Source organism: Canis lupus, chromosome 13, assembly GCF_011100685.1.
Source record: "Canis lupus familiaris isolate Mischka breed German Shepherd chromosome 13, alternate assembly UU_Cfam_GSD_1.0, whole genome shotgun sequence".
Taxonomy (NCBI): domain Eukaryota; kingdom Metazoa; phylum Chordata; class Mammalia; order Carnivora; family Canidae; genus Canis; species Canis lupus.
The window spans coordinates 16321032-16333381 of record NC_049234.1 but is presented as its reverse complement, the minus strand read 5'-3'; positions in this window follow the sequence as shown (position 1 = coordinate 16333381).

The following is a 12350-nucleotide window of genomic DNA, read 5'->3' as shown; positions in this document are numbered from 1 at the left end:
GGCGAAGCCATTTTAAATAGAAGGAGAGCACTTCTTGTCTGTCTCCTTCACTGGCACACTCCCAGAGTGGGGACTAGAGTCTGATATTTATTCACTAGATGCTCAGTAAATATTTTCTAAACGAGTGAACACTTTTCTTTTAACCTGAACACTTAACAGTAGTATTCTTGAAACATATAAGCTTTGATCTCAGTTATAGTACTCTTTTGTTTTTTTGTTTTGTGTGTGTGTGTGTGTGTGTTTGTTTTGTTTTGTTTTTGGTGGATTTTTTTCTTCTTCTTTTCTTTTTTTTTTTCTTTCTTTTTTTCTTTTTTTGGTGTGGAGTTTAGAATCCTCTTCTATACTTTCTGAATGATGCTTGGAAGGAAATGAGAGACTTCATTGTTTTGTTCTAACTGGTGTGGTGAATGTCAGTTACTTAAAGCCTTTTCTGTTGCCCTGAGGAAACCAACTACTGGACAAATACCTACTGAGATGGGTTGTGCGGGGTGTTGGGGGAAGGAATACAGTTTGTGTCTTATCTGATTTGGAAACTCTTGTCTTGATATTCAGAGGCAAACTGGTAAAGTCCTGGCATCATGCTAGTTGGTGAAAATGTTTAAATGTAAGACTTATTTAAAGAGACATTGCTTGTACTAGAAATGCCCAATGCATATGATACCAGGTTTGTCAGCATGCAACATTTCCTTTTTTATTCTGTGGAAATACAGTATACCATAGGTCTCAAGGGTTGAGAAATGTGTGATAGCCCTGGATACCTAAGTTATTTCAAACCACTCTGGCATAATGGTGCTTACTTGTGCCCGGGTAGATTTATGTAGGGGAAAATGGAAGGTAGGAGAACAGTTTAAATTATTTGTGGCTTTTTAAAAAATATTTTATTTATTCATTAGAGACACACAGAGAGAGGCCAAGACATAGGCAGAGGGAGAAGCAGGCTCCCTACGAGCAGCCCAGTACAGGACTGGATCCCAGAACCCTGGGAACATGCCCTGGGCCAAAGGCAGAGATTCAACCACTGAGCCATCCAGACATCCCAAATTATTCATGTTTTTTAAGAAGGGAAATAATCTCTTTGAAGAGTATTTTCCTTCAGACTCTTCTCATACAATATGAAAACGTCGTTATGGTAAAGATACTTCTAGCAATTCATTAGGACTACTTAATCTAATCTCTTTTTATGAACTATTTTTTGAAATAATATTTAAGAGATTACATAGAAAGAGCACATTAATAATAATACCAAACAACAGATCTTTTTTTTTTTATACCAGTCTTTGGTACGAAAAAAGGCTTTATCTGTATTATCTCAGAGATGGGTATTATTAATCTTCAGTGTGAAGACTGAAATTCTGAGAGGCTGAAGATAACACAGCCAGCAAGTGGTAGAAATTGGCTTTTCATCCAGGTTTATCTGAGACCTAAGTTCATGGTAGGCCCTTATCTGGTAGTGACACTATTTCCTGGTGATACAGTGAAAGCTTTTTGATTACTGTGGTTTCTCTACTACTGTCCTTTCTCAAGTATAATAATGCATCTAGTGGATATTCTCTAAATATTAGTTTGTGTAGTTACTAATTAAATTACTTGGTCTCTGTATAGTGAAGGAGGCCATTTAGATGAGGATGCCCTATTGTATTTTGGTAGAGGACCACCAGATCCAGGAATCGAAATATTGCTTTGTTAAAGTAGGATTAGATTTGGGGCCAATGAGGCAATGCACGTGTTATGGTTAGGCAGGAAAGCATATAGGAGGATGTCCTAATTTATAACAAAAGATGTGACTTGAGAATGTTCCACAGAGGATATTCTCTCTCTATGTTTGGTCCAATTTGGAAAAAAATTTCAGTATGAGACAAAAAGATAACATGGTGAAGAAGAGCGAGAAGTCCCTTCTGACGCCAGATGTGTAGGGTTTTCTCCCACACCGGGCAATTCTCTGTGATACCAGCTTGGTGCCCTGCAAATCTGTTCAATCCCGACGCTAACTGGAGTTAGCACAGACCCCACAGGCTAAGGGCTCAGTCACACAAAACTGACTCTCTGCTTCAGATGCCAATCCCGACTGCAGTGTGGCCCCACTTACCTGTGATTTCGATTTCCGCAGTCTCAACTGCCCACCATCACTCAGGCCAGGAGGCAGATGAGCCTCCTTCTGTCGAATCCTCAGGAGGGCAATTGTAGGCTAACTCTAGTCACAGGGCCTGCGTCGTTCCCTCACTTCATCTCATCACCCCAACATTTTATCACCTCATTGAGTCACAAGAAGGGGGGAGTACAGTATAAAAAGGTACTTCGAGAGAGAGAGAGATCACGTTTACACAACTTTTATTATTGTACGGGCATACCTTGTTTTATTACACTTTGCAGGTACTGTGTTCTTCACCAATCAGAGACTTAACAGCCACCGGGTGTGGACAAGTCTACTGGCTCCAGTTTTTTTCCAACAGTGTTTGCTCACTTTGTGTCCTCTGTGTCACATTTTGGCAATTCTCACAACATTTCAAATTTTTTCATTATGACTGTGTTCGTTTATGGTTGTCTGTGATCAGTGATTATGACTCGCAGAAAGTTCAGATGATGGTTCAGCATTTTTTAGCCACAAAGTATTTTTGAATTAAGGTATGTAAAAACATTTTTTAGAGACGTAATGCCATTGCACACTGAATAGACTATAGAATAGTGTAAACATAACTTTCACATGCACTGAGAAACCAAAAAATCCATTTGCCTTGCCTTCTTGTGATATTTGCTTTATTGTGATGATCTAGAACCAGACCTGCAGAATTGCTGTGGTGTGCCTTTATATTGTTACAATTGTTCTATTTTATTATTGCTGATCTCTTACTGTGCCTAATTTATAAATTAAACTTTATCTTAGGTATATACGTGCAGGAAAAAAACATCATATGTGTAGGGTTCAAAACTGTCTGAAGTTTTAGGCACCCACTGGAGGTCTTGGGACTTATCCCCTGTAGGTAAGAGGGGACTATTGTAGTAGAGTCCCAGGTCACCCACAACATCTGTCCTACTTAGCTACAAAACGGAGGTTCCCATGACGCCTCTCCTTGAATCTGATTATTTGCTAGGACACTCAGAAACAGTTTTCTTACATGTCAGTTTATTGTATAATATAGGATACAGATGAACAGCCTGATGACGAGATACATAGGGTGAGATCTGGAAGGGTCCCAAGCCCGGGAACCTCTGTCCCTGTGGGATGGGGTGGGCCATTTTTCAGTACACGGACGTGTTCACCAGTTCAGGAGCTCCTTGAATCCCATATTATTGGGATTTTTATAGAGGCTTCGTTGTATAGGCATGATCGCTTATTAACTCCATTTTCATCTCCTCTCCCCTCTCTGAGAATGGGATGTGGGGCTGAAAGCTCAAGTTCCTAATCATGGCTTGGCCTTTCTAGTGACCAGCTCATATCCAGAAACTATCCAGGAGCCCAGCAAAAGCCACCTCAATAGGACAAAACACACTACTGTCACTGAGGAAATCACACCCCTGTTTACAGGGGTTTTACGAGCTCTGTGTCAGGAAATGGAGGGTGGCAGAGACCGATATATATTTCCTATTACTTCACTTTGGGCCAGACCTTTTTTTTGTTTTGTTTTGTTTTTAATGTCAGTTACAGATTGAAATTCAGCCTCTCTTTTCCTATTCTCCATTGTCCACCACGTGTCACATTCCAGTTGGCTGCTACTGTTCCCCCAGTTTATCTTCTATGTATATTAATTTTCAGTGGTGTCAGGTATTTGTTCCTTTCTGACACCTACTTTGGCGCACATCTTACTTTGGGACTGTGATGACTATAGATCATGCATTATAAAAGGCGTGTTGAGCAGTTAGAGAAGCTGCTTTAGTAACTTCATTGTTTCCTGTGTGTTTTATAACCTAATTTAATACAATATTAAGGATACTTTATTTATTTTACTATGCCAAGATGTATTATTTACTCCATACTCAAATATCCATTTTAGGGTTACTTTATGCATTTGGAGGGCCATAAATTTAAAACTGTTCAATAGAATTTCATTAATTTTGGTTCTTTGAAAATTGAATAACAGTAATTCTTCTGTAGTTCCCAGACTTAAAGTAGTATTTAAAACTAATAAGTTAATTTTTCCAAATGTGCTTTATAATTTGGACGTTTTCTAGTTCCTACATGATTCTTTTCCTCCCCTCCCCTTCATTTAAGTTAATGTAATTTATTTTATATGTGTTTTGATGACAGATAAACATATGTTAAAAGAAATTATTGTTGTGTTATTACTCCATGTATTTTATTAGTGTTCACAGTTATTAATAATAATCATCAATACTTATAATAGAAGATATAGTTGGTGAGTGCTTTTGACTCACCAAAATGGGAAATGATTGGAAAATGACACTAAGTGAGAGATGATTGGTAAATAGCAGGGTAGTAATGTCAAGATGGGCCTTATAACTCCAGAATATTTTTTTCCAATATACCACAATGCTTTTTTTGAGAGTTAGATTATATTTATGTATAGGTAAAAATAGGTGAATCTTATGGAGAACTACGAGATCAAGATCACTCATTTATCTGAGACTCCCTCTTTAGTAAAAATGTAACATTTAGTTTCGGGCTCACTTGCATATGGTGCTAAGTAGACATAACCTTGTCTCTCTAGTCCTTTTTGTTTTTTAAGATTTTATTTATTTTATTTTGAGAGGGAGAGAGAGAGTGAGCACGAGTGGGTGGGGTGGGGCAGAGGGAGTGGGAGAAGCAGACTCCACAAGGAGCAAGGAGCCTGATGTGGGGCTCCATCCCAGGGCCCTGGGATTATGACCTGAGCCCAAGGCAGATGCCCAACTGACTGAGCCACCCAGGTGCTCCTTGCCTGTCTAGTCTTAAGATTAAGCACTTCTTAATTTCTCTTCCCACCTCCTTTAGTTTTGATATAGTAAAAATCAGAGAAATTGTAGTCTGTGCCTTCCTGTGATTTTGAACAATTTTCATAACCTTTTTTGAACTTGTTTTCCTCATTTAATATCATACTACAGTGAGTGGCTGTGAGGATTTGATGCAACATATAAAATGCAATCACATGTGATATTATTATTGCATTCAGACTGTATATTATTTATGAGGTAGATTTATAAGAGTTATGGGATTAACAGTTTTTATGTTCATCACAGAGCACTTAATTGTGTCACTTCAAGATCAAACAGCACTCCAGAGCTTTTGGCCATTGGCTTAAGGGAATCAGAGGTCATTCAATGAGCTTTTCAGTTAGTTCATTGATATCTTAAAAACTGCCAACCTTATTTTGGTTCAGATGAGGAAATCAAGCTCAGAGTAGTAGTAAGTGATTTGAAGTCACAGAACAAGTTAAGTTAGAGAAAAAAAACTTAGGTTTCTGTTTCCAAATTGACGGGCAACATCCTTAGTGAAATGAGCAAGGATCTGGAAATCACATGGTACTAAGTATATCCTAGTTCAGAGATAACTCAATTAACATGTTTATTTTCAGGGCTTTCACACCTATTCCCAGGGTGAGGACTCACAAGTGTCCCACATGAAACAATGTAAGGTTGTTTCTTTAGGGTAAAACAAGTTTCCAATTGTCTTAACCTAGACATTCTGGTCCACTCTTAGCTGATGTAACTACTGCCAGGTTACTGCCTCAGTGACAGGGTTTCCGTTATTCCCTCCTTTCCAGGAAGAGAATTAATTCCTGTTACAAAGGACTTCACTAAACCCAACCACCAACCATCTGAAGAAAGTGTAACCAATGTTAGCACCTTTCTCTTCATATTTAGTATAAAAAAGTGGTTTCACATAGAATTCATAAAATTAGCATGAAATAAATGTTTGGATTCATCCATCAGCATTTGCCCATGCATTGAAACTATTTACATGGGTGACTGAGGGATTTGACGCAAACAGCTTTAGGAATCTCGATACAGAAACTCTCATGCATGATTAGCAGTCCTCGATGTTTTAGAAGAATAAATAGAAAATAATGCTAATTTGTTTCTGTTTACTTTGAGGCCAAATTGATAAAGTTCATGAGTAAGAAGGAGTGATTCATTTAGCAGTATTCAGAAATTGGTACTATTTCATTAAAGTGTGTAGAAGTTTTTCCTTGTAGCAGTGTCTGTATTTGGGGAGGCCTCTTTTCAGCAATCTTGGAAGCTGGTTCTCAGTTCTTGCTGCACTTACCTCCTTTAATAATGGCAATGAATGTTCCTTCACTATGTGTCTTTAACAGGATTGAATGCAAGAGGCATTCAGGGTAAAGGTAATAGACTTTAAGATCATGATTATTATGAATGGCTTCAGTCTTTTAGATAGTTCTATAAAAGGTTTTTCTGTGACAGGTGAAATTCCAGTCAACTGAAAAGGTGATCTTTTAACTCAGGTACTATGGGACATATCTTAAAGGTTTTTTTTTTTTTTTTTTTTTTTTTTCTTCCATGAATCTTTGCAAAGCATGTGAGTCTGTATAGGGGAGAAACATCTCTATAGAAAACACGTTCAAGTGACAGGTTTTATGGTCTAGACATTCCAGAATTTCATAAGATTTACAAGGCTCCAGTAAAATGTGGTAGAAAAACTCATAAAACTCCAGTGGCTTGAAATGAAACATTTCCACGAAGTGGAAATCAACCTGCTTTGATTAAAACACAGTTCGAAAGGAAGTAAACCAATGTGATGCAACAGATTTAGTTAAAATGGTGCTTTTTTTTCTTGACATCATCTCTGCCACTGTCCTCCATTTCCTCATCAGTAAAAATGGCATACAAGGAAGTTATTTATTTATTAGAATAATTAGAAGTTATTTATTTATTATTGTGATGATCCTGAGACTGTTTGTTCTTATTTGGTATATTAGGAAAGAACATTGCTTCCCTGTAATGGTAACTTGTTATACATACAAACACACACACACACACACACACACACACACACACACACACACACACTTTAGACCATGGGCATGTTTAAGTCAAGCTGAATCCTTTCCCATTGAATTTATCATGTGCAGTGAATTTGGAAACAGGTGTAGGGGATACAGTTAGTTTTGGTTCTTCTTATCAGCACCATATATAATTTCTTTCGGGGGGTGGGTATGTGTGTATGGATGGTGGCAGTTATGGCGAGATACCCATCTTTTACTCTTTATGCATGTTACCTTAGTTGACTTTTTTCTTATTTTAATTTCAACAGAAAGGATCACTATATAAGGTTGACCAAAGAGAGAGATGCCATCAGAAGATTTAGTAGGTTGAGAAGGAAGCTTGTCAATATATTTAGGATTGTCAGGCTCTTGGAATTTTTTGCACACTAAAAAGTTTCAGGGATTATTGTGCACCAGAATGCCAATTACTTAAGGAGCGAAATACAGTTTTCTAGTAAGTAGAGTCCTCTTAAACTAGCTTGTCAAATCAACTCCTTCATCTCCAGGTTTCTTATGAGCACAGAATCAGAGCACATATGCATGGTCTATAGTGTGGTTCTTAAATTTTAGTATGTCTTAGAATCACCTAGTGGCCCTGTAAAACATATATTGCTGGGTCTTATCCCCAGAGTTTCTGATGTAGTAGGTCAGGAGAGGAGCCTGAGAATTTGCCTTTCTAACAAATTCCCACATGATGCTGATGCTGTGGCTTGGAGGTCCACTTTAAGGACTATTATTCTATAATAGTAACATGTTGCTTAAATTGTATTAAAGTTTAGTGAATTATTTCGCCTTTGTCATAGAGTATAATTTTCCAATGATGAGGATACTTGTGTCCACCAAATGTAATTATTTTTCACCCCAACTTTGCTAAACACAAAGTTTTATTAATACCCTTTCTACCTCAGACATAAGACAATATTATTGTGATGTGCTACTTGCTAGGTACATTATAGCATCATTGAGATGATCATAACTCTCTCTAATAATTATGAGATCCCAGTTATGCTCTTCTGAGCACATTCCTCAGGTGCTATGCTTTGGTTGGTAACTGGATTTCCTAGGTAGAAGTTTGAGAATCTGCATTTTCTCATTGACAAATAGCTTACAAGCCACATCCTTAAGATGAGGCTATTTCTCTGATAGGCAATGTCTTTTACTACAGGTTCTTGCACTTGCTTCAGTTCCAGAAGGTGGCATTTTCCCTGACCTTATCCCCCAAATCAAGTAGGGTGGACCTTTTATAGTTTTTCATGTGCAGTTATGAAAAAGTTATGACAAGTAATGGTATCTCACATTTATTTAGAAGTTATTATGTATCAGAAGTTACCCTAGGCACCTTGCATGTATTAACTTATTTCATCCTCACCACAACCATTTGAGGAATGTACTTTTATTATCCCTACATTAACGATGGAAAAATGAAGCCAAAGAGAGGTGAAGTAGTTCACCTGGGGTCATGATAATACACCGGTAATCCAGGATTTGAACCCCAGAGTCAGATATTTGTCTATTGCTTGTTGTTGGCTGCCTCAATATGGGTGGTGGGGAGGGGGGCTTATCCCCAGTCATGTTTCTATAGGGTAAGGCCTTCATTGCCACTGTGCAAGTTGGTCCTCCAAAGGAGCCAGGATAGGAGGCTGAGAGCAGATGAAATTGTGGTGTTCTCCATTCATCAAGCCGCCTCTACACTGTGGCCTCTACCATCTGACATGTGCCTCTCTGATGTCATACAAAGGCTCTGGATAGGTTAGTGCTAGTTACAAGGGAATTCTTGCTCTGCTTTCCTGGGAGAGAAAAGTAACATTTTAGGTCTCTTCCTGGCCTCCCTTTCTCTGTAGAAGCCATTTTAGTACATCCCTACTGGTGTCCAGCTATTCCTGTGACTGGGGTGGTGATGATAAAGTTAAATTCAGGGTGTGTGCATGAATGGTGGAATTAGAAAGCCTAATTGTGGACACACGTCTAAGCAAAGCATCTTTGGTTGGGTTCACTAAGTAGAAGAGCCTGAGGCAGGGATTTGAGTAAATATGGTTTATTGAGAGAGTGTTCTTTAGGAAACCCTGTAAGGGAGGAGAGAAGCAGAACAGGGAAAGAGAAAGACATGGCCTCAGATCAGGTTCAGGTGCAGGCCCCTGCACTGTAGGGAAGTGCCCAGCACACAAAAACCACACAAAGTTACTTCTCCTTGACACAAGATGGTTGGGATGGGGTGGAGGAGGGGGGTGATGGGCTTCTCACTTCTCAGGTGAAGTGATTCCATCAGCTGAGGACAACTCGTTGGGGGGAGGTGGTCATCTGTGAGTTGTTTAGCAGTCAACTCTCACAGCAGCTGAGGGCATGTGCCCTGAGCCCTAAAGGGCATCTTGTTGTGGTACCAAGCTCTGTTTTCACATTGAGTTTTAACAGAAATAAATATTTATATCTTCCATTTGACCCCTATATTTACTCTTGACTTGTGAGAAAAGAGATATGATTATCACTCTAAAACTTCAGCAGTAGGCAACCAAGTTTTATTCTGCATTAATACCAGCTTGAGATAGTTTATTTATAGAATAATCACACGTTTACTTAAGTTTTTCATTATAGCACTGTAGGACTGAGTTTGTCTGGAAGAAGGAAATGAAAATAATAATTGTATGCTTTGGTTATTTTTTTCTTTCTAATAAATGAAGGGTATGACTCCTGGTTGAGTATTGTAAAAAAAGAGTATAAGAGAAGTCAAAGTAAACATATAAATGGTACTTTTGGCTAATGTTGAGATTGCTCCAGCCATGAAGCCTCCATGAAGCCTTCGTAACATATTGGAGGATATCCAGGCTTTGGCGAAGGACAGAAATAGGTTCAAATGGAGATTGTGCCTCAATAAACTATTCAGTTTAAGTAAATTACTTAATCTCCCTGAGCTTCATTCTATTCATTTGTTAGATTTTCGAGAGACTCAAGATGTATCTAAAGCTTCGCTAACACGTACCTGATGCATAGTAGGTGCACAAAACATCGAAATCACTCATTCAGTAAAGATTTATTGCCTGTGCTATTTTAATATGTGCTGAACGATGCACTAGGCACTGGGGCTATCAGTGTGAATATGATCCAGTTCTTTGCCCCCAAGAACTGTTAGTCTAGCGAGAGAGAGACACATGAGTAAATAATTACAGTGTTAAGTGAGACAAAAGAGGTGTAGCTTTGGGAGACCAGATGAGGAAATAATTGCCTGAGGGGCAGACCAGAAAGCCTTTGCAGGGGAGAAGAAAATGGAGTTGGATTTCACAAGATGGGAACAAGCTTTCTAAAGGGTAGAGGAAACTGCCAGGCATGGATGCATGGAAAGGTTTATGGCATTTAAACACTTTGTGAAGAGTTATCAGCAAAGTAACGTACAATGAGGAGTGTCTCAAACCCTGCTCTTGACCAATCTGATGTTCGTACCTGTTGCTACAAATCAATACCCACACTCCATTTTAGTCCTATAAACTTTTGAACTAAATGATTATGTATGACCCCTCTTTCCTATCCCTAAACATGATTTCTGTAGGTATCCATAAATCCTCAGTAAATGAGGAAGATTATGATGATACATTAATGCGAGTATATTGGAAGCAGCCCAGGTGTGTCAAAAATTGATTATGCATATATTTTTAAAAAAGATTTCATTTATTTATTCATGAGAGACACAGAGACAGAGAAAGAGAGAGAGAGAGGCAGAGACACAGGCAGAGGGAGAAGCAGGCTCCATGCAGGGAGCCCGAAGCGGAACTCAATCCCAGGACTCCAGGATCATGCCCTGGGATGAAGGCAGGCGCTAAACAGCTGAGCCACCCAGGGATCCCCTGATTATGTATATTTTGTTTAATTGGCATTTACTAGGATACAGCTTAAATGTAATGGAGACCTAACAGTTCCATGAATACGATGTTGAATCTTTTTAAGTAAAAGATATTTTTTGGATATATTGAATAGTGATTCCTATATAGCTATGCAAGTCAGTACTTTTAGTTTGGGGATAATTTAATCTGTGAGGATTATGGCTTTAAGATATTTTATTTATTTATTTATTTATTTATTTATTTATTTATTTATTTCTTGAAGATATTTTAATTACTAAGGAGGAACAAATATGTATTGAGTACTTGCCATGTGCTAGAGACATTATAGTATCATTCAAGCTTTTCAACATGCTTGGGAGGTACAAGGAGCAGTCACTACTACTCACCTCCCTACCCTATACACTCTTCCTTACTAACAAAACTCTGATTTGTTCAGATGTGTGGTGGTGTAGACCCCTTTCCTAGCCATGGGTGATGAATGATGATTCATTCCTACCATTCCTACCATGATACTGGTAGTATCATGTCCTACCAGTAATTGATTTACCCTGGATGTGTGACCCCATCTGGCCAATGGGACCTAAGGAAATATCTACTGGTGGCTTCTTGATAAGATATTCCTCTTGGTGAAAAGGCAAATTTGTTGCATAAGAGAAAGTGCTTTTCAGCTCTTTCATGTGAGATTTTAAGTCTTGGATTCATTGTAGCCATGTTGAGATCATAGTAGGGAACCAAGACAGTTGCAGAGAAACCAACTTAGTTTCTGAACAGTTGAGCTGCAGAATCAACTCTGGAACTCACTGTGTCTGAACCACAGGATATATTAGAAAAATAAGCCACAATTGTTTAAGCCAGTTGTAGTCAGGCATTCAGTTACTTACAGCCACAAGCACCCTAATTATGCATTGCCATCTTATAGGTTAGATTACTGAAGTGTAGGTAGTCCAAATCTTTATTCAAACTCTTTCTGATATTGAACAGGGAGGCAAAACCAGGTCTTGGAATCCAAATCCCAGTCTCTGTGTCTTATAAAAAACAAGATGAAGAACGTATCTTTTCTCTTTCTCACATATTGGACATTATTTCATTCATTCCTCCTCCCTCCAGGAATGTTCAGAAACTGCCAGGTCAAGTACCAGGGTAACACAGAAGCCCAAAAACACATGGAGGTTCCATCAACCAACTTTACTGTATATTAGTTAGTTTACCATTTATTGACAATTTGATACATGCATGCTCTGTGCTAAGTACTTCACATGCATTATTTTATTCTCTCAATGACCTTGTGAGGTAAGTGTTTTGAATGAAGAAAATGCATTTCTGAAAGGTTAAACAACATGCCCAAACTCACACAACTCATAAGTGGCAGAGCCAGGAATCAAACCCACTTTTACTGGTGTTTTTAACCACTGTGCTATACTTTGTGTATCCCTTGAATCCTGTTCTACTATAAGCCATTTCTGAAAATCCTGAGAAGAAAATAAAGTTTTCCCAGTTTCTTTTCTACTTTTACAAGGCAACCACACTGCCAATAGAAGTTTCTGTAAGAATACATTTTACTTTTGCCAAGACAAAAAAGGAA